Source organism: Nycticebus coucang, chromosome 14, assembly GCF_027406575.1.
Source record: "Nycticebus coucang isolate mNycCou1 chromosome 14, mNycCou1.pri, whole genome shotgun sequence".
NCBI classification, from domain to species: domain Eukaryota; kingdom Metazoa; phylum Chordata; class Mammalia; order Primates; family Lorisidae; genus Nycticebus; species Nycticebus coucang.
The window spans coordinates 5207958-5227253 of NC_069793.1; the positions used below are offsets into that span (position 1 = coordinate 5207958).

The 19296-nt window shown below is 51.2% G+C and overlaps 1 long non-coding RNA gene across 2 annotated transcripts; it reads left to right on the top strand.

Moving 5' to 3' along the window:
* Positions 1–800: 800 nt before the first annotated feature.
* Positions 801–5866, top strand: LOC128565775 (uncharacterized). 2 transcript variants are annotated; one of them, XR_008374334.1, is made up of 3 exons: positions 801–1206; positions 1260–4583; positions 5442–5866. It is a non-coding gene; the product is annotated as an uncharacterized LOC128565775 (long non-coding RNA). The 2 variants fall into 2 exon arrangements; XR_008374335.1 differs by having other exon boundaries at positions 801–1153; positions 1207–4583.
* The last annotated feature ends 13430 nt before the right edge of the window (positions 5867–19296 follow it).

The following is a 19296-nucleotide window of genomic DNA, read 5'->3' on the forward strand; positions in this document are numbered from 1 at the left end:
GGTGCCTGTAGCTCAAGCGGCTGAGGCGCCAGCCACACACACCAGAGCTGGCAGGTTCAAATCCAACCTGGGCCTGCCAAACAACAATGACAAGTACAACCAAAAAATAGCCAGGCGTTGTGGTGGGCGCCTGTAGTCCCAGCTACTTGGGAGGCTGAGGCAAAAGAATCGTGTAAGCTCAGGAGTTGAAGGTTGCTGTGAGCTGCGACACCATAGCACTCTACCCAGGGCAACAGCTTGAGGCTCTGTCTTAAAAAAAAAAAGTGGAAAAAGAGGGTTTTTTTTTTGAGACAAAGTCTTACGATGTTGCCCTTGGCAGAGTGCTGTGGCGTCACAGCTCACAGCAACCTCAAACTCTTGGGCTTAAATGATTCTTTTGCCTCAGCCCCCCAAGTAGCTGGGACTACAGGCGCCCAACACAATACCCGGCTATTTTTTGTTGCAGTCGTAATTGTTACTTAGTTGGCCTAGTCCGGGCTCAAACCCGCCACCTTTGGTGTATGTGGCTGGCGCTGTAACCATTGTGCTACAGGCACCAAGCCGAAAAGGGGTTTTGAAAACATAAAGCCGTGCTCAAGAAAAGATAAAACACCCTGAATTCTAAGACACAGACAGAAACAGGGCAGCCCAAGCAGGGCAGGGGCTGGCAGATTTGCCAGGCCCCAGGTCTGGTCAGGGGCAAGCACGGCCTGGGGCCTTTTTCCTGTGGGTAACAGGGACTCAGAGGGCCGATTCTGGGGTGGGGACCGAACCAGGCTCATACTCTGTAACTAGATGCTGGGCAGGGTTTTCTGACTCATCAGATGAGTAAAAAAACTGTCTCAGTTATTATAGCAGCATAACACACCCAAACTCCACAGGGCAGAGTAGCTATACAGTAAGCTGGTAGCTTCTTCAGCTCAGGAATTTGGGCAGAGCACATTGGGTGGGAGATTTCAGAGGCCACCACTTGCCTCAAGGTGGGACCGACCCAGGGGCTCAGGCTGACTCAGGCCTCTTGCCAAGACCAGGTTTGTGCTTGGCCTTCCTGGGTGCCCACCCTGGGACTCGCACCCGAGTCTTGGACATGGCCTGGGCCTCACCTGGCCTCCTGGCTTCGGGTGCTCGAGTCCTGGACACTGGGCCTGGGCCTCACCTGGCCTCCTGGCTTCAGGTGCTCGAGTCCTGGACACTGGGCCTAGGCTTCACCCGGCCTCCTGGCTTCAGGTGCCTGAGTCCTGGACACTGGGCCTGGGCTTCACCCGGCCTCCTGGCTTCAGGTGCCCATCCTGTGCTGACCACTTGCCAGCAGCCATCCTCAGCCCTGACTTCTCACCCCACAAACCCACTCTGGTTTCTACTGGGGTGTGTCACGTACACCCAAAGCTGAGCACCTGGTCTTCCCCCCGGTACTGGACTGAGTGATGCCCCTTCCAAAAGATTTGTCCCCATTGTAACCCCAGAACCCATGCATGTGACTCCATTTGGGACAGGGGTCTTTGAAGATTTAGTTAAGTAATGATTCTGCAGATGAGCTCATCCTGGATTACCTGCGTGGGCCCTAAATCTAATGACAAGCGTCCTCATGAGACACACAGAGGGGAGACGCCTGAGGAGAGGGGAAGCCGTGTGGAGATAGAGGAAGGACTCGGGTGACAAGGCCACCACCACCTGATACCTCAGGGGATCCCCCCGGTACTGGGCTGGGACTGTGGAGCCCAGAAGTTGGAAGAGGCAAGAGAAGATTCTCCTTCAGAGCCTTCACGTCGAGAGAAAGTTCCTGCTGTTTTGAGGCACCATGTTTGGGACGCACCCTCCAAGTCTGCAGCCCGTCCTCCAGGCTGTGCTTCCTCGGGTTCCCGGTGCCGACCTGTGCACCCCTCTTTCTTTTACCTGCACCCCTTCTGCCTTCAAAACATGCTGGGCACCTGCCGGTGTCCCTTCACCTCAGCTCCTGCCCTGCTGCAGACCCTAGCCCCTGCCTGGAGCCGGCACTGTCCCCTCTCACTAGACCCACCTTCACTGTGGACAGTGGCCACTCACGCCCTTCCTGCTCCAGGCCACGTCCCGGCCAAAAGAAAAAACAAAAAAATCCCTGTGTCTGAAGTGGATAATTGTCACCGAGGGAAACCCTCCAGGAGCCATCACAAGAGCCTAGAAAGGAGGTGGCGGGGCCCGTGGAGGTGCAGGGGGCACGTCTGCTGAATGTCACTGAGCAAATTCGTCAGAAAGTACTGCCTGACCCCCTACAAGGTGAGAGGCTGGGCCCATCACCATGCTTCTGGCTTGGGAGCCGGGTGACTTAATGGCTCAGGCAGCTGCCCGAACATTCTTAATTATAATAATTGTATTTCTTTCTTGTAAAAGGCACATATGTGGCCCAGACTAGAAATACGTGTGTATGGAGAAGTTTGGCTTTTCTAGTGATGTTAGGCTGATTGGCATCTGCAGCAATGTGTTCTGTTGACTCCCTGGGGACCCCCACCCCCACCCCACTCCTTTACCTCCTTACAGCAGTGGTGGGAGCTGCCCTGGGCCTGGCCCTTCTCAAGTTGGCTGGACAGGCCCAAGCTCTTCCTTTCCCAGGCCCAGGTCTGTCTGGTGGCAGGTAGCAGGATGTGTTTATCTGTTGGGGAAGTGGTACTGGTTACGGTATTCAGTACATTCTGTGCCTTGGCTGCTGGGAGACATACCTGACAACATCAGCCCAGCCAGGAGAACCTGGCTGTGGTGCGTGACGTGTGGCTTTAGGGGCTGGGTTTTCAGTAGTTTAAGCTAGTCATGACCCATGCTTGCTCTAGGGGTGAGAATGAGGGGGCTCAAAACCTGGTTCTGTGCAGTGAACTAGGAGAGAAGGTCAGCTTGGGGCCTCGGGAAAAAAATATTCCTTCCTCCTAAAGGGAGAGTCATTTGAGGGGTGCTCTTGTTACCCTAGCCTTCCAGATGCTTCCAGCCTTTGAGTGCATGTGTGTAGAGACATGATGTCTAGACCCATGCGGCCGCTTTGTGACTATGAATACACCTATGGACAAAAGCCAGCCCCCTGAGGACAAAACAGCATAGAAGGGACCAGTTCTTGATGGCACCCTGCAGCTGCCGGACCCAACCCCAGGCCAGCCCCCTCCTTTGGACATTTTTTTTTCATTATTGGTGTTGATAAAATTCACATAATGTAAATTAACCCTATAAAAGTGAACGACTTAGTGGCACTTGGTACATTCACAATATTGTGCAACCATCATATCTATAAATAATTCAAAAACATTTTCAACCCCCCGGAAGGAAACCTTACACCCATTGACAGTCAGCCACCCCCCATTCCTTATTTGTCTAGCCCCTCGCAGCTGCTAGTTTACTTGCTCAGGAAATTCACCTGTTCTGCATATTTCATATACAGTAGCACCATCGTAGCTGACCACCTCCCTACACTGACCACCTCCTTCAGTTGACCTAATTCTCACAGACTGGACATGCACCACACGTACATATCAGTACAGCAGGCCTAACTCCTTATGGTGACCACCTCCATGTGTTGACCAGTTTGTTACAGTCCTTTGAGGGGCAACTTACTGAGGTGCTGCTGTAAATGGGATCACACACATGACCTTTTGTGACTGCATCTTTCACGGAGCAGTCCAAGTCATCCTGCTGTAGCCTGCGCCAGTGTGCCCACCATTCCTTTTATGGCAGAATAACTTGCCTTGTGTGAGCAGGCCGCACTTTGTCCAGCCGCACAGGAGTGGATGGGCATTCAGATCTTTCTGCTTCTTGGCTGTCACGAGGATGCTGCCGTGAGCCTCTGTGTGCAGCTTTTACGTGGCCGTCCTCTTACGTGGCCAGTTGTTCACCCAGCAGTGGAATTGCTGAGTCATGCAGCGACTCGCTGCGTGCTCTGTGCACACCGTTCCAGCCTCTGCCCTCTGCACCAGGCTCTTGGTGACTCTCGTCTCCTTTGTCCCTTGCTCTCCCCTCTGAGGTCGCTATCTCCATTTTTCAGGTGAGAAAACAGAGGTGACTTGCCAGCAATCGCTGGACCACCGTCTGTCACCGCCTCTCTGGCTAGAGGAGCTGACAGGGCTGGGCCTGGTCCTGCAGGAGTTTCCTGGCAGGTCGAGGAGGCACCTGCGGAGAACTCACTGGCTGCCAAGACACAGAACATAGTGTCCTGGAGAGACCCTGGGTGGCACCACAGGGGGCACGGTGTGGGAGAGGCTCCTCAGTCTCTGCTCTACCAAAGGGCACCAAGAGTTCCCACAGCGCCCACCTGGGGGCTTTGCCACACTTGCTGACCACATGCGTGTGCCCAGGGAGGGAGCTGGTGTCATTCAGCTTCCTCTGCTGATGCTTAGCCAGGTCAATGGCCAGGGTAAGGACCACAGCTGGGGTCACGTCCCAGTTTAAGGCCGAAAGTTATGATTTTAACCACTGGCCATGCTGCTTCCTCAGCCTCTGGAGTTTCACTTTACAACAGGAGCCAAGAATGATATGGATCCTTCATGAAGAAAAGCTTGAAGAAATAATGAGAAAAACCACTCATAATACGCAAAGTCAGAGCAGCTATCACATGGCTCATACCCTGTGTATTCCGCTGTTTTTCACTGAAGGTATCGTAAGTGTTCCCATGTGCTTTTTCCTGTTTGTCACAGCTGTCATCCTCGGTGTCCTCGCCCATTCTCAGTGCATTACCGGGACCCCGTACTTAGCAAACAGTTTTCCAAATGTTTGTCACTTCGATTGGGGCGTGGCAGATGGTGCTGTCCAGGCCCAGGCTGGTCGACAAGCTAAGAATGAGCATTATATCCTCAAAGGGGTGGGAAAAAATCGAAAGAAGAATAATATTTTTTTTTTTGTAGAGACAGAGTCTCACTTTATGGCCCTTGGTAGAGTGCCGTGGCATCACACAGCTCACAGCAACCTCCAGCTCCTGGGCTTAAGCGATTCTCTTGCCTCAGCCTCCCGAGTAGCTGGGACTACAGGTGCCCGCCACAGCACCCGGCTATTTTTTTGTTGCAGTTTGGCCGGGGCTGGGTTTGAACCTGCCACCCTCGGCATATGGGGCCGGCGCCCTACTCACTGAGCCACAGGTGCCGCCCAGAAGAATAATATTTTTATTTTTTTTGGAGACAGAGTCCCACTCTGTTGCCCTGGGTAGAGTGCTGTGATATCATAGCTCACAGCAACCTCAAACTCTTGGGCTCAAAGTGATCCTCTTGCCTAAGCCTCCCTGATAACTGGGACTACAGGTGCCCACCACAACCTCAGCTATTTTTTTTTTTTTTTTTTAAGGCTGGTCTCAAACTCCTAAGCTCAGGCAATCCACACGGCTTGGCCTCCCAGAGTGCTAGGATTACAGGCATGAGCCACCATGCACAGCTGAAAGAAGAATAATGTTTTGTGACATATGCCAGTGACACAAATACCCATGTTGCCCTGCTAATTTTTCTATTATTTTTTTTTTTTAGTAGCGATGGAGTCTTGCTCTTCCTTAGGCTGATCTTGAACTCCTGAGCTCAAGCGATCTTCCCGCCTTGTCCTCCTAGAGAGCTGGGATTACAGGCAGGAGCCACTGCCCCCGGCCACAATTCTATAATATATTTGTATGCTCCTAGTAACATAGCCTCAAAATAAATAAAACAAAACGGAACTTACGCACAAGCTTGCTTTCTTATTCTGGAAGTCGGATTTGGTGGATGGACTGTAGTCTCTGCCATCAGACTTGGGCAAAGTCAGAGCCAGGCCCTCCTCTCAGGAGTTTTCTCTCCAGCGGGGAGGGAAAACCATGGCTGCGTGAGCAGCTGCAGACCTCGGCCAGTGCCAGCTGAGGAGGGTCTCAGCCACAGCAGACAGCTATCACCCACCTGCATTCACAGTCACACCACGAACACTGGTGTTCCTGCCCAGGTGTGGGGAGGAATTCTGGGCTGGTGGTGTTCAAGGGGCGCCTTCCTGGAGACAAGTGTGGACCTGAACCACTCGGGTTACTACCAACCTCACCCTGTGACTGCTGTCCCCTTCCTCACCTGGACCCACAAGGACAGCTTGGCAGGTGGGACAAAGATGTCCTGAGCACCTCTCTGTGCTGGGCCTTGTCCTCGGTCTGGGGTACAGCAGTGACCAAAACAGACACGTCCCTTCCCTCCTGGTGGACGTGTGGCGTATCAGACAGTGGCAGTGCACTGGGGGAAAGACGCAAGGTATGTGAAACCAGGGGTGTGTGTGTGTTACATTAGTCCATAAAAGATGGTCAGGAAAGCCCTCTCCAAACAGTGGTGACATTTGGGCAGTGGCCTGCAGACAGACAGGGTCAGAGCTCTGCATACTACTGGGGGAGAAGCACCTGGCAGAGGGTTGACACGTGCAAAGGTCCTGGGGCAGGCAGACTAGAGTGGGTGTGCAGGAGCATTTAGGAGACGGGGGAGAGGGGGCAGGCTATGGGCACCATCACTACTGTCTGGGAGTCCTGTCAGGAGGCAGAAAGAGCTGCAAATACAAGAGGGCTGTGAGCTGTGAGGCCGAACACCAGGGAATGCTGTTTGTACTTGATCAAGCCTGTGGTAGATGGCTGCTGTATGCGTGGTCTGTGCAGGGTGCTGGGTGCCCATTGGCGTGAGGGTGTATCTCCTGCGGGGCACTTGGGAGGGTGGCAATCACTTGGGGGGATGTGCCCTAATTGCCCTATCCTGGTCTACCCTGTCCTTGGTGAACAGGGCTGGGACAGAGACCTGTGTCCCTAATGGATCACATAGCCCCTCAAACTCCCCAGCCCCTAATGGATCAAATGGCCCCCTCTGCCTCCCTAACCTGTTCTGCACCCTGGCCAGCCCTCCAGATCTCATCCTGCCCCCCACTTCTGCCAAGGGTGGGAGAAGTGGCTGGGACGGCCTTGCCCTGCCTGCACTCTCCCACAGGCCCCTCCGCACTTCCCTGTGCAGGGCCATCTGTGCTGCTCAGATGGCACAGCACAGGCTGCCAGCTCTCGACCCATCACCCACGCTGGCATTCAGCTGCCACATATCCAGGAGGGTCCCGAAGACCACTGAGATAGTGACTCTCTGTACTGGTTGATAACCTGTCCTTACCTGAGCTCGGAGCATCTGCTCTGAGTCCCCAGCCTCTCCCCTGGGTGCCCCCTGAGACTTCTGTCTCACTGATAGTGGGGCCTGATGCCTGTTGAGGCCATGAGTGTCTCCCGAGTGGCTTGTTCTTCTCCTTGCTGGGTCTTCTCTGTGCCAGGCCTGCACTGGCTGCTTGCCAGGTCAGTGACTCTGGACACTGGCATCAGGAGAGGGCAGGGAGCCCAGGGGCAGGGCTGTGCACGGCCAGCGTCAGGCTCAGGTCTGGGCAGAGGGCAAAGGTGGGCGGCTGAGGGCCACGGTGTCAGGGGTGCTGCCCACACGTCCTGCCTCAGTGGTGCCTGTTTGTTGGGGGAGTCTCCCTTCCCTGCAGCCTGGGCTCCTCCCCCAGTGCCGGGCAGAGCACAGCCCCAGGTTCCTGCAGCCTCTGCCTCCCTGACTGCCCACGAGAAGTAGATGAGCAGTGTGGACAATGAGGGGGGATTTCTCTGATAGCTGTCTACACTTGTAGGGTGGGGAAAATGTGCACACACGTGTCTGTGTGTACATATGTGTGTGTGTGTATATATATATATATTTTGAGACAGAGTCTCACTTTGTCACTATGGGTACAGTGCCATGGCATCATAGCTCACAGCAACCTCCAACTCTTGGGTTCAAGTGATCCTCTTGCCTCAGCCTCCTGAGTAGCGGGGACTATAGGTGCCCAAAAATGGATGGATGCTCCCCCAGAGCCTCTAATTTTAGCCCTAAAGACCCACTTTAGACTTCTAACCACCAGGACTGTAAGATAATAAATTGTGTAGTTCTGAGCCACTGACTTTTTTTTTTTTTTTTGGAGACAGAGCCTCAAGCTGTCACCCTGAGTAGAGTGCCATAGCATCACAGCTCACAGCCACCTCCAACTCCTGGGCTCAAGCGATTCTCCTGCGTCTGCCTCCCAAGTAGCTGGGATTACAGGTGCCTGCCACAATGCCCTGCTATTCTGTGGTTGCAGCCGTCATTGTTGTTTGGCAGGCCTGGGCTAGATTCGAACCCGCCAGCTCAGGTGTATGTGGCTGGCACCTTAGCCACTTGAGCCACAGGCGCCGAGCCTGAGCCACTGACTTTGAGGTCATGTGTTAAAGCAACCAGAGGAAACTATTATACCATAGGGCTCGGCATCCTGATGCCCGGAGCTGGCCGGTGACCGGGGATCTTGAGGGCTGTGGGTACGAGCTCCCACGGTCTTGGCCCACAGCTGGAGAAGGAGCAGGCGTGGGAGAGCGGGAGGCACACTGACACCAGGTGGTGGTAACAGAAGAGCTGAGAAGATACTGAGACGCTGATGAGACAGGTCCTTGGTCCTTCAGTCAACCTCAGCAGGGAAATCTGGTTATTTTTCCCACCCAGCATGAATTCCCTCTTCCTCTGAGAAGACCACCTGGGTTTCTCCTTAGTGCTGGCTTTCAGGCAGGGTTCCACAGGGTGACATTTAGCCCCAGCCATCCACAGTGTATTCCACCTCCTTTCCAAAGCCACTGTCTCAGGAGTGGACGTGTGGCTTCAGCTAGGCTAGTTGTTATAATCCCGGCCTCCATATTTCTGGGGTGTTGGGGAGAACAGAGGACCAGAGGTGATAGCAGCACACTTGCCTGCACAGGCCTGCAGTCTGCCTGACTAGGAGTTAGCAAAGGAAGTCAAAGCGGAGAGGCAGACTGCTCTCCGTGACATGAGCCCCGCCTCGCCTGCAGCGAGCCCTCTAACAGCAGGTCCACGGCCTCCGAGGAGGAACTGGCTAGCGGAGCTTACACACGAAGCTGTATGATTCCTAGCTGATGGGGAAACTGCTACTGGGGAGGGGGACACTGCCTATGCCACACCTGATGTGGAGGATCTGTGGGGTCCAGGGGGTACTGGGGTTCGCCATATGGGCAGTGAGCTTCTTCATGATGTCCAGCTGGGCCATTAGCGGTCCTTGGTGCAAGGTGGCCAGTCATTGTGCAAATCTGACTTTGTTCGAGCTCTTTTTTTTTTTTTTTTTTTTGAGATAGTCTCACTATGTCGCCTTGGTAGAGTGCTGTGGCATCACAGCTCACAGCAACCTCCAACTCTTAGGCTTAAGCAATTCTCTTGCTTCAGCCTCCGAAGTAGCTGGGACTACATGTGCCGGCTACAACGCCCAGCTAATTGTTTTTTTTTTTGGTTGCAGTTGTCATTGTTGTTTAGCAGGCCTGGGCCGGGTTCAAACCTGCTACCCTCAGTGTACATGGGTGGCGGCGCCCTACCCACTGAGCCACGGGTGCCCCTGATGTGCAAGCTTTTAAGTGCTTCGCTCACACCGTGCATCTGTGAGGACAGCCCTGGTACTCATTCACTAGGGTTGCCGTGATGAAGACCGCAGACTAGGTAGTTTAAACTCAGACAGACATTCATTGTCACACATTCTGGGGGCTAAAGTCTGAGGTCAGGGGGCTGCAGGTCAGGTTCCTCCTGAGGCCTCTCTCCTGGCTTGTAGATGGCCACCTTTCCCCTGTGTCCTCTCATGGCCCTCTATCTGTCCCTGTCTGTGTCCTAAATCTCTTCTTACAAAGACACTGGCTGTGTACGATGGGGGTCTGCTCTAACAATTTCATTCTAACTTAATCACTTTTAAAAGACTCTGTCCAGGCCAGGTAGCTCATGCCCGAAATTCTAGCACTCTGGGAGACTGAGCGGGTGGATTGCTTGAGCTCACAGGTTCAAGACCAACCTGAGCAAGAGTGAGACCCTGTCTCTACTAAAATAGAAACCCTGAGGCAAGAGGATCACTGGAGCCCAAGAGCCCAAGAGTTGGAGGTTTCTGTGAGTTATGACGTCATGGCCCTCTACCCAGGGTGACAGCTTGAGACTGTCTAAAATAAATAGACTCGGGCGGCGCCTGTGGCTCAAGGAGTAGGGCGCCGGTCCCATATGCCAGAGGTGGCGGGTTCAAACCCAGCCCCGGCCAAAAACCAAAAAAAATAAATAAATAAAATAAATAAATAAATAAATAGACTCTGTCCTGAGCTGGGTGCAATGCCTCACACCTAACACTCTGGGAGGCTGAGGAGTATAGATTGCCTGAGCTCAGGAGTTTGAGACCAGCCTGAGCAAGAGTGAGACCCCATCTCTTTTTTTTTTTTTGGCCGGGGCTGGGTTTGAACCCGCCACCTCTGGCATATGGGATTGGCACCCTACTCCTTGAGCCACAGGCACCGCCCGAGACCCCATCTCTAAAAATAGCTGGGTGTTATGGTGGGCACCTGTAGTCCCAACTACTCTGGAGGCTGAGGGAAGAGTATCACTTGAGCCCAAGAGTTTGAGGTTGCTGTGAGCTGTAATGCCATGGCACTCTACCAAGGGCAACAAAGTGAGACTCTGTCTCAAAACAAACAGACAAACAAACAAACAAACAACCTCTGTGCCAAATAAGATCACATTCTGACGTGCTGGGGGTTAGGACTTGAACATATGCATTTTGTGGGACACAATTTAACCCATAATAGAGTCTTAGAAGAATGGGGAGGATTCCAGAGGCTTCTGGGGTCTTCACCAAGGTCCCACAAGAACAAAGATGGCATCCTGGGAGCTGAACTACCTGAAGCAGGAAGGGTGGAGCTGTGCAGAGAGGTCCTTTCTGCCAGGGAGGAAGGATGGGGCTGTGCAGAGGTGTCCTTTCTGTAAGGGGGTCAGGGATTCAAAGGGGTTGAGAGGCATCTCAGCCCCTTCCTGCTGCTATAACAAAATTTTTTAAAAATTTATTTATTATTAAATCATAGCTGTGTACATTAATGTAATCACGGGGCACCATACACTGGTTTTATATACCATTTGACTTCTTTTCTTTTCTCTTTTTTTTTTTTTTTGGAGACAGAACCTCAAGCTGTCACCCTGGGTAGAGTGCTGTGGCTTTACAGCTCACAGGAGCCTCCAACTCCTGGGCTCAAGAGATTCTCCTGCCTCTGCTTCCCAAGTAGGTGGGACTACAGGCGCCCGCCACAATGCCTGGCTATTTTTTGGTTGCAGCCTTCATTGTTGTTTGGCGGGCCCTGGCTGGATTTGAACCCGCCAGCTCAGGTGTATGTGGCTGGCGCCTTAGCCGCTTGAGCCACAGGCACCGAGCCCATTTGACATATTTTCATCACACTGGTTACCATAGCCTTCCTGGGATTTTCTTAGTTATTGTGTTAAGACATTTATACTCTACATTTAGTAAGTTTCACATGTACCCTTGTAAGATGCACTGCAGGTGTGGTCCCGCAAATTACCCTCCCTCTGCCCATTCTCCTCCCTCCCCTCCCCTCCCTCTCCCCTTTCCCCATATTCTTAGGTTATAGCTTTCATATGAAAGCTATAAATTAGTTTCATAGTAGGGCTGAATACATTGGATACTTTTTCTTCCATTCTTGAGATACTTTACTAAGAAGAGTATGTTCCAGCCCTATCTGTGTAAACATGAAAGAGATAAAGTCTCCATCTTTCTTTAAGGCTACATAATATATAACAAAACACTTTTTTTTTTTTTGTAGAGACAGAGTCTCACTTTACGGCCCTCAGTAGAGTGCCGTAGCCTCACACAGCTCACAGCAACCTCCAACTCCTGGGCTTAAGCGATTCTCTTGCCTCAGCCTCCCGAGTAGCTGGGACTACAGGCGCCCGCCACAACGCCCGGCTATTTTTTGGTTGCAGTTTGGCCGGGGCCAGGTTTGAACCCGCCACCCTCGGTATATGGGGCCGGCGCCTTACCGACTGAGCCACAGATTTAAACTGGATAACTGGTGAATAATAGCAATTTGTTTCTCACAGCTCTGGGGACAAGGAGTCCCAGATCAAGGTGCTGGCAGATGTGAAGTCTGGTGACAGCCTCTGCTTTGTAGATACCACCTCTTGCTGCGTCAGAGGGCACAAAGGGGCTGGCTGGTTCCCTGGAGCCCTTTTATAAGGACATTTGTCACCTCCTGAAGGCCTTTCCTCTTAAGACAATCACAGTGGTGATTAAGTTTCAATACATGAAGTTTGAAGGGGCAGCTACATTCAAACCACAGCAAGAGTCAAGTGACCTGAGCCCCACAGGCTGCAATGGATCCCCTGCTTCTGACTATAGGCCCAGCAAAGGCAGGGGTCTTGCCAGCCAATGGAGCAGCCCTCCAGCTCTCAGCCCCCACCTGGGAAGGCGGACATCTTCCCAACTGGGATGGCCATCTGCTCTGTCAGCTGTGGCCTGGGGACAGGGCAGAGAAAAGGTACCCTGCTGGGGACTAGAAATGAATACCTACAGGAACACACTGATGCATCAATACAGTGGATACCAGTAGATGTCACGGAGCAGCAGCCGCAGACGATGACAGCACACCCGCACGCAGGGAGGTGGCCCCACGGCCATGAAGCTGCCGCAGTCAGCCGGACGTGCTGATCTTCCTAGGGCCTTGTCCGGTCCCTGCTGTGGTTGCTCCCGTCAGTGCCTCTGTTGACACTACCGTCAGTCACACTCCCTGGCATTCTTCAGGAGGGCTCAGCTAGGTTTTCCACAGTGCCCTCCCCAGAACACTGTGTGGTCAGCAGAGCCAGGTCACAGACAGGGACTATCAGGGAGGATAAGAGGAACAGCACGGCCCTGGTGCCAGTTTAAGGACTGCGACTTTGCAAGCCCTTGTGTTTGGTTACAGGAATTGATGGGACACACACATTCCACAAGGCAACCGTGTTTTCAAAGAGGTGGCGGCCAGGGCAGCCCAGGTCCACCACCTCTCACTTTTTTTCTTTTTTCTCTTTTTTAGAGACAGAGTCTCAAGCTGTCACCCTTGATGGAGTGCTGTGGCATCACAGCTCATAGCAACCTCCAGCTCTTTGCCTCAGCCTCCCGAGTAGCTGGGACTACAGATGCCCACTACAACACCCGACTATTTTGGGTTTTTGGGGGGGTTGTAGTTGTCATTGTTGTTTGGCAGGCCCAGGCTGGATTTGAACCCACTAGCTCCGGTGTATGTGGCTGGTGCCCTAGCCACTTGAGCTACAAGTGCCAAGCCCAAGTCACTCTTTTTTTTTTTTTTTTTTAGCGACAGAGTCTCACTTTGTCGCCCTCCGTGAGGTGGCGTCACAGCTTGCAGCAATCTTCAACTTCTGGCCTCAGGCAATTCTCTTGCCTCAGCCTCCTGAGTAGCTGTGACTACAGGCACCTGCCACAGTGCCCGGCTATTTTTTTTGTTGCAGTTTGGCCGGGGCTGGGTTTGAACCCGCCACCCTCAGTATATGGGGCCGGTGCCCTGCCCACTGAGCCACTGGCGCCGCCCCTACCTCTCACTTTCTTTTTTTTTTTTTTTGGCCGGGGCTGGGTTTGAACCCGCCACCTCCGGCATATGGGACCGGCACCCTACTCACTGAGCCACAGGTGCCGCCCACCTACCTCTCACTTTCTAAGACAAGCCCCTGGGGGTCCTTGGTGGGGGGACTCTGACCTCATGCTGGGCTTCACACGCTCCATTCTGGACGGTCACCCAGGTCCCGCCCCTCAGCCCTGTGATTAATGTGGGGCAAGGTACTGAATCTAATCCAAAAAGACTCGATTCCTTTATCCAATAAGAGTCAGTCCCGAGGGTTCCAGGGGAAAAGCTGAGGAGAGGAGCACCCCCTTTGGGGTCAGTGAGCAGACGGAACGGAAGTCTGAGACGTGGGGACTCATTATGCCAGCAGAGTGGACGGCCACAGTGGACACCAGAACTGATGGGGAGAAAGAAGGAGGCTTCTGAGGCCACTGTTTGACCACCTGCACCACCGAGGAGGGGAGCCATGAGATTTTTGGAGTTCTTAGTTATTACAGCCAATAAATTCCTGTCCCCTTTGACCCAGATGGACTTCAGTTTCATTCTCTTGCTGCCCAGATCGTCTCCTCTGTGGGGTTACCCAGATCGATGGTAACTTGGGTTTGTTTCGCTGCCTTTGTTGAGAGGGCCATAATCAACCCTGCCTGACCTCAGGAAAAAAGATAAAAGGAAAAAAGGCACGTACTAGGGGCGTGCGAGGGAGCTGCTGAGTTGAGTGTGTTGCAGGAAGACGAGGCCCAACAGGGGGAAGGAGCACGCCATGTTTATAAGGGGAAGGGCTTTATTCTCTAGAAGAATTCCAAATGCCCACACTCCCCGACTGGCTTAATCTTTCCCTTTTTATTGACAATCAAAAAACTCCACCCCACAGCTACCCTTCTCATTGGCCAGTTTGAATCAAGCAGAAGGTGTTATTCCAGCCCCCACAGAACTACAGGATTTCATAGAAGTGGAAATTTCCAAGTTCCAGGAAGTTAAGTTTACAAATTCCCAAGAGCTGAGTCACCATGGATAGGACCCTGCAGGTGTATCCTTGTGGTCTCCTTGAGAAGCCCTGTTCTCCTGGACCTCGCCCTGCTCAGGTGTCCTCTCTCAATTGGTGCCCAGAGAATGGGCTGGACAAGTACCTGAGCTACTCAAGGGTCACAGGTGACCGGGACACCTACTCTCCTTGGGTTGTTGGGTCAAAATTCAGCTCTCTGGGAATGAGGGTGTAAGTGGGAAGCCCCCGGCCATGTGTTAGTCTTCTGCAGCTGCTGTAACAAATCACCCCTTGGGGCGTGTCTGTGACTCAGTGAGTAGGGCGCGGGCCCCATATATCGAAGGTGGTGGGTTCAAACCCGGCCCTGGCCAAATTGCAACAAAAAATAGCCAGGCATTGTAGTGGGTGCCTGTAGTCCCAGCTACTTGGGAGGCTGAGGCAAGAGAAATCGCCTAAGCCCAAGAGCTGGAGGTTGCTGTGAGCTGTGACGCCACGCCATTCTACCTGGGGTGACAAAGTGAGACTCTGTCCCTAAAAAAATAAAATAAATAAAAATCACCCCTTGAATGGTGGTTTGAAACAATGGGACCTCATTCTTTCAGAGTTCTGGAGGCCAGAAGTATGGCCTTTGGGATGAGGGGCCCGTTCTATTCAGTATGCCCCCTAATTAACTAATTACATCTGCGGAGACCTTATTTCCAAATAAGGTCACATTTTGAGGTTCTGGGAGAACATGGATTTGGGGGAGACACTTCTTTACCCAGTACAGGCCACGTACACACCGCTCAATTGTGTGGGGGGTGATAAGAAGGGTTTTCGGGAAGAGGTTCCTTAGGTTCTATAGCTGAAGGCGCTGGGCTTACCCTCTCATGGAGATGGGAGACCCTTCCTCCCAAGGATGTTCTGGTTCTTTGAGAAAGGGGATCGGATGTTGGACCCACTGCAGACAACATGCCCATCTGCACGCATCCTTTCTCTGTTACACGCATTTCCAGAATACCCCTTCCTTCCCGGCCAGAGCAGCTGAGAATGTCCTGGTACTTCTTTTGCTGTGCACGTCCCCAGTTTCTGGGGGACAGACTCCTCCGTGAGTGAGAGAGTGGCTCCTGGGCTAGTTTCACTCCTTCCCCCCCCCCCCCCCGCCCCACGTCTTTGAGTCTTTACATCTATCTTAGGCCACGGGCTATCTGGCAGCCAAGCTCCCTGGCTAGGGGGTTCAGATTTGTGCTAACCAGCCCTGTGGATTCTTAGGCCACATCCAACCACATGGGCTTGGCCAGAGGGTGCATAGTCTCTAAGTACACACACATCGGTACATTCCACTTAATCGTTTTTTTTTTGTAAAGACAGAGTCTCACTTTATCGCCTTCTGTGGGGTGCCGTGGCGTCACACAGCTCACAGCAACCTTCAATTTCTGAGCTTAGGCGATTCTCTTGCCTCATCCTCCCAAGTAGCTGGGACTACGGAAGCCCGCCACAATGCCCAGCTATTTTTTTGTTGCAGTTTGGCCTGGGCCAGGTTTGAACCCGCCACCCTCGGTATATGGGGCTGGCGCCCTACCCACTGCGCCACAGGCACCGCCCCATTCCACTTACTCTTTTTTTTTATTAATATTAAATCATAGCTGTGTACATTAATGCGATCATGGGGCACCATACACTGGTTTTATAAACAGTTTGACACATTTTCATCACACTGGTTAACATTGCCGTCCTGGCATTTTCTTAGTTATTGTATTAAGACAATTATATTCTACGTTTACTAAGTTTCACATGTACCCTTATAAGATGCACCGCAGGTGTAATCCCACCAATCACCCTCCCTCTACCCATCCTTCCCCCTCCCTTTCTCCCTTCCCCCTATTCTTAGGTTGTAACTGGGTTATAGCTTTCATATGAAAGCCATAAATTAGTTTCATAGTAGGGCTGAGTACATTGGACACTTTTTCTTCCATTCTTGAGATACTTTACTAAGAAGAATATGTTCCAGCTCCATCCATGTAAACATGAAAGAGGTAAAGTCTCCATCTTTCTTTAAGGCTCCATAATATTCCATGGTGTACATATGCCACAATTTATTAATCCATTCGTGGATCGATGGGCACTTGGGCTTTTTCCATGACTTAGCAATTGTGAATTGGGCTGCAATAAACATTCTGGTGCAAATATGTTTGTTATAATGTGATTTTTGGTCTTCTGGGTATATACCTAGTAGAGGAATTATAGGATTGAATGGCAGATCTATTTTTAGATCTCTAAGAGTTCTCCAAACATCTTTCCAAAAGGAATGTATTAATTTGCATTCCCACAAGCAGTGTAGAAGTGTTCCCTTTTCTCCACATCCACGCCAACATCTCTTTGGGATTTTGTGATATGGGCTAATCTTACTGGAGTTAGATGGTATCTCAAGGTAGTTTTGATTTGCATTTCTCTGATGATTAAAGATGATGAGCATTTTTTCATATGTCTGTAGGCCATGCGCCTGTCTTCTTCAGAGAAGTTTCTCTTCAATTCCCTTGCCCAGCCTGCGATGGGATCACTTGTTCTTTTCTTGCTTATACGTTTGAGTTCTTTATGGATTCTGGTTATTAAAGCTTTGTCGGAGACATAACCTGCAAATATCTTCTCCCATTCTGAGGGCTGTTTGCTTGCTTTACTTACTGTGTTCTTGGCTTTTTAGTTTGATCAGGTCCCAGTAGTGTATTTTTGAAGCTGCTTCAATTGCCCGGGGGGTCCTCCTCATAAAATACTCGCCCAGACCGATTTCTTCAAGGGTTTTTCCTGCACTCTCTTCTAGTATTTTTATAGTTTCATGTCTTAAGTTTAAATCTTTAATCCAGTGAGAGTCTATCTTAGTTAATAGTGAAAGGTGTGGGTCCAGTTTCAATCTTCTACAGGTTGCCAGCCAGTTCACCCAGCACCATTTGTTAAATAGGGAATCTTTTCCCCACTGGATGTTTTTAATTGGCTTGTCAAGTATCAAATAATGGTAAGTAGCTGGGTTCATCTCTTGGTTCTCTATTCTGTTCCAGACATCTACTTCTCTGTTTTTGTGTCCACTTACTCTTAAATAACTTTACGGCCCAGATGTTGGACAATACAGAGTATGGAATTCCCGCTGTCCTCCCCGCCCACCCTGGGTTAGGCAGGGATGGGATCTAAGGTAAGGATGACCATGAGGGAGGTGTAAGGGGGGATTGTAAATTCATTTCCTGTAACTAAGCACCCTGGAGAGGGCAGCAGCTCTTCAAAGAAGGCTCGGACAGTCTTGGAAGGGAGGAGGGAGACCGCCTTCAGGCAAGAGAAGCCCTAGGGTAGTGGTTCCCAACCTTCCTAATGCCTCGGCCTTTTAATACGGATCCTGTGGGGGGTTGAGAACTGCTGTCCTAGGGGGTGGTTCCACAATGTTTGGCTGTTTGGGCTCAGGATCTGTCCTGTGTCTTCTGGAACTTTCCTGATATCTTATTTTCCATGGACAGATGTGCAGCCTCTCATGAGGAGTGTTTTGCTGACAGTAAGTGCTCAGAAATGTTTGTTGAATGAACAAAAGATCCATCAAGTTGTGAATTCAACAGGTGTTCTTTTTTTTTTTTTTTGAGACAGAGCCTCAAGCCATCGCCCTGGTTAGAGTGCTATAGCATCATAGCTCACAGCAACCTCAACTCCTGGGCTCAAGCGAGTCTCCTGTCTCTGCCTCCCAAGTAGCTGGAACTACAGGCGCCCGCCACAATGCCCGGCTATTTTTTGGTTGCTGCCGTCATTGTTTGGCGGGCCTGGGCTGGATTCGAACCCTCCAGCTCAGGTGTATGTGGCTGGTGCCTTAGCCGCTTGAGCCACAGCCGCTTTGAGCCACCGAGCCTCAACAGGTGTTCTAATTCAGCAAAGTATAGAAGCATACGGTGAAGGCTGGTTTTTCCCCAAATCAATGAGCCTCCAAGCCACAAAAAAGGGGTGTGTGGTTCTTTCAATGCTGGCATAGAAAGTCCCCGAGTTTCAGTCCAGATCTCCAAACAAGAAATTAGAAATTGAATTGTCATTCTGTTGACTTCGGGTATCCAGTCCTGTCAGGGGCAGCCACTCTGGCCTGTGGCCCTGGGTTCCTGCTCTTATGTACCCTGAGGGCAACAGCTCCATGGCCAGTGTCACCCCATCAAGCTGTCCTCAGTGGACTCTGTCTGGTATTTGAATGGAGCTCCTCTGCCTTCCATTAGGGACAGACTTTGTGGAGCCAAAGCTTATCCAATAACAGTGGGGTGCTATTAAGAAAAAGAATACAAAATTAAAAATACAAAAATACAAAAAGAATACAAGGGGCGGCACCTGTGGCTCAGTGGGTAGAGTGCCGGCCCTCTATACAGAGGGTAGCGGGTTCGAACCCAGCCCTGGCCAAACTGCAACAGAAAATAGCTGGGCGTTATGGTGGGCGCCTGTAGTCCCTGCTACTCGGGAGGCTGAGGCAGGAGAATCGCCTAAGCCCAGGAGTTGGAGGTTGCTGTGAGCTGTGTGAGGCCATGGCACTCTACCGAGGGCAATAAAGTGAGACTCTGTCTCTACAAAAAAAAAAAAGAAAGGAAAGAATACAAAAAACAAATACAACAGTGAATGTTTATTTAGAATAAAAAAAACATGACAAATTACAGATTTTTAAGAGCTGATAGATACCACAAATAATACACAATACAGCAAAACTGTGATTTTGTTTTTAACATTTTTGGCTGCATGCTCTTTGATAGCCTCTTCATATGTCAACAATTTTGACTATTTTCCATACAAAGAATTAAAAGATAATTCAATCTGTTTTAAGCATGGTGGATCAAAATTTGTCCTGTATTTTTAAGTAAATATATTTCTTAACGTTACAACTCATTGTTGGTAATGCCCTATGCATTTTTAGGATTGTTATCTAACTTGAGAAGACCTCTCAAGACAAAAGAAAACCCCC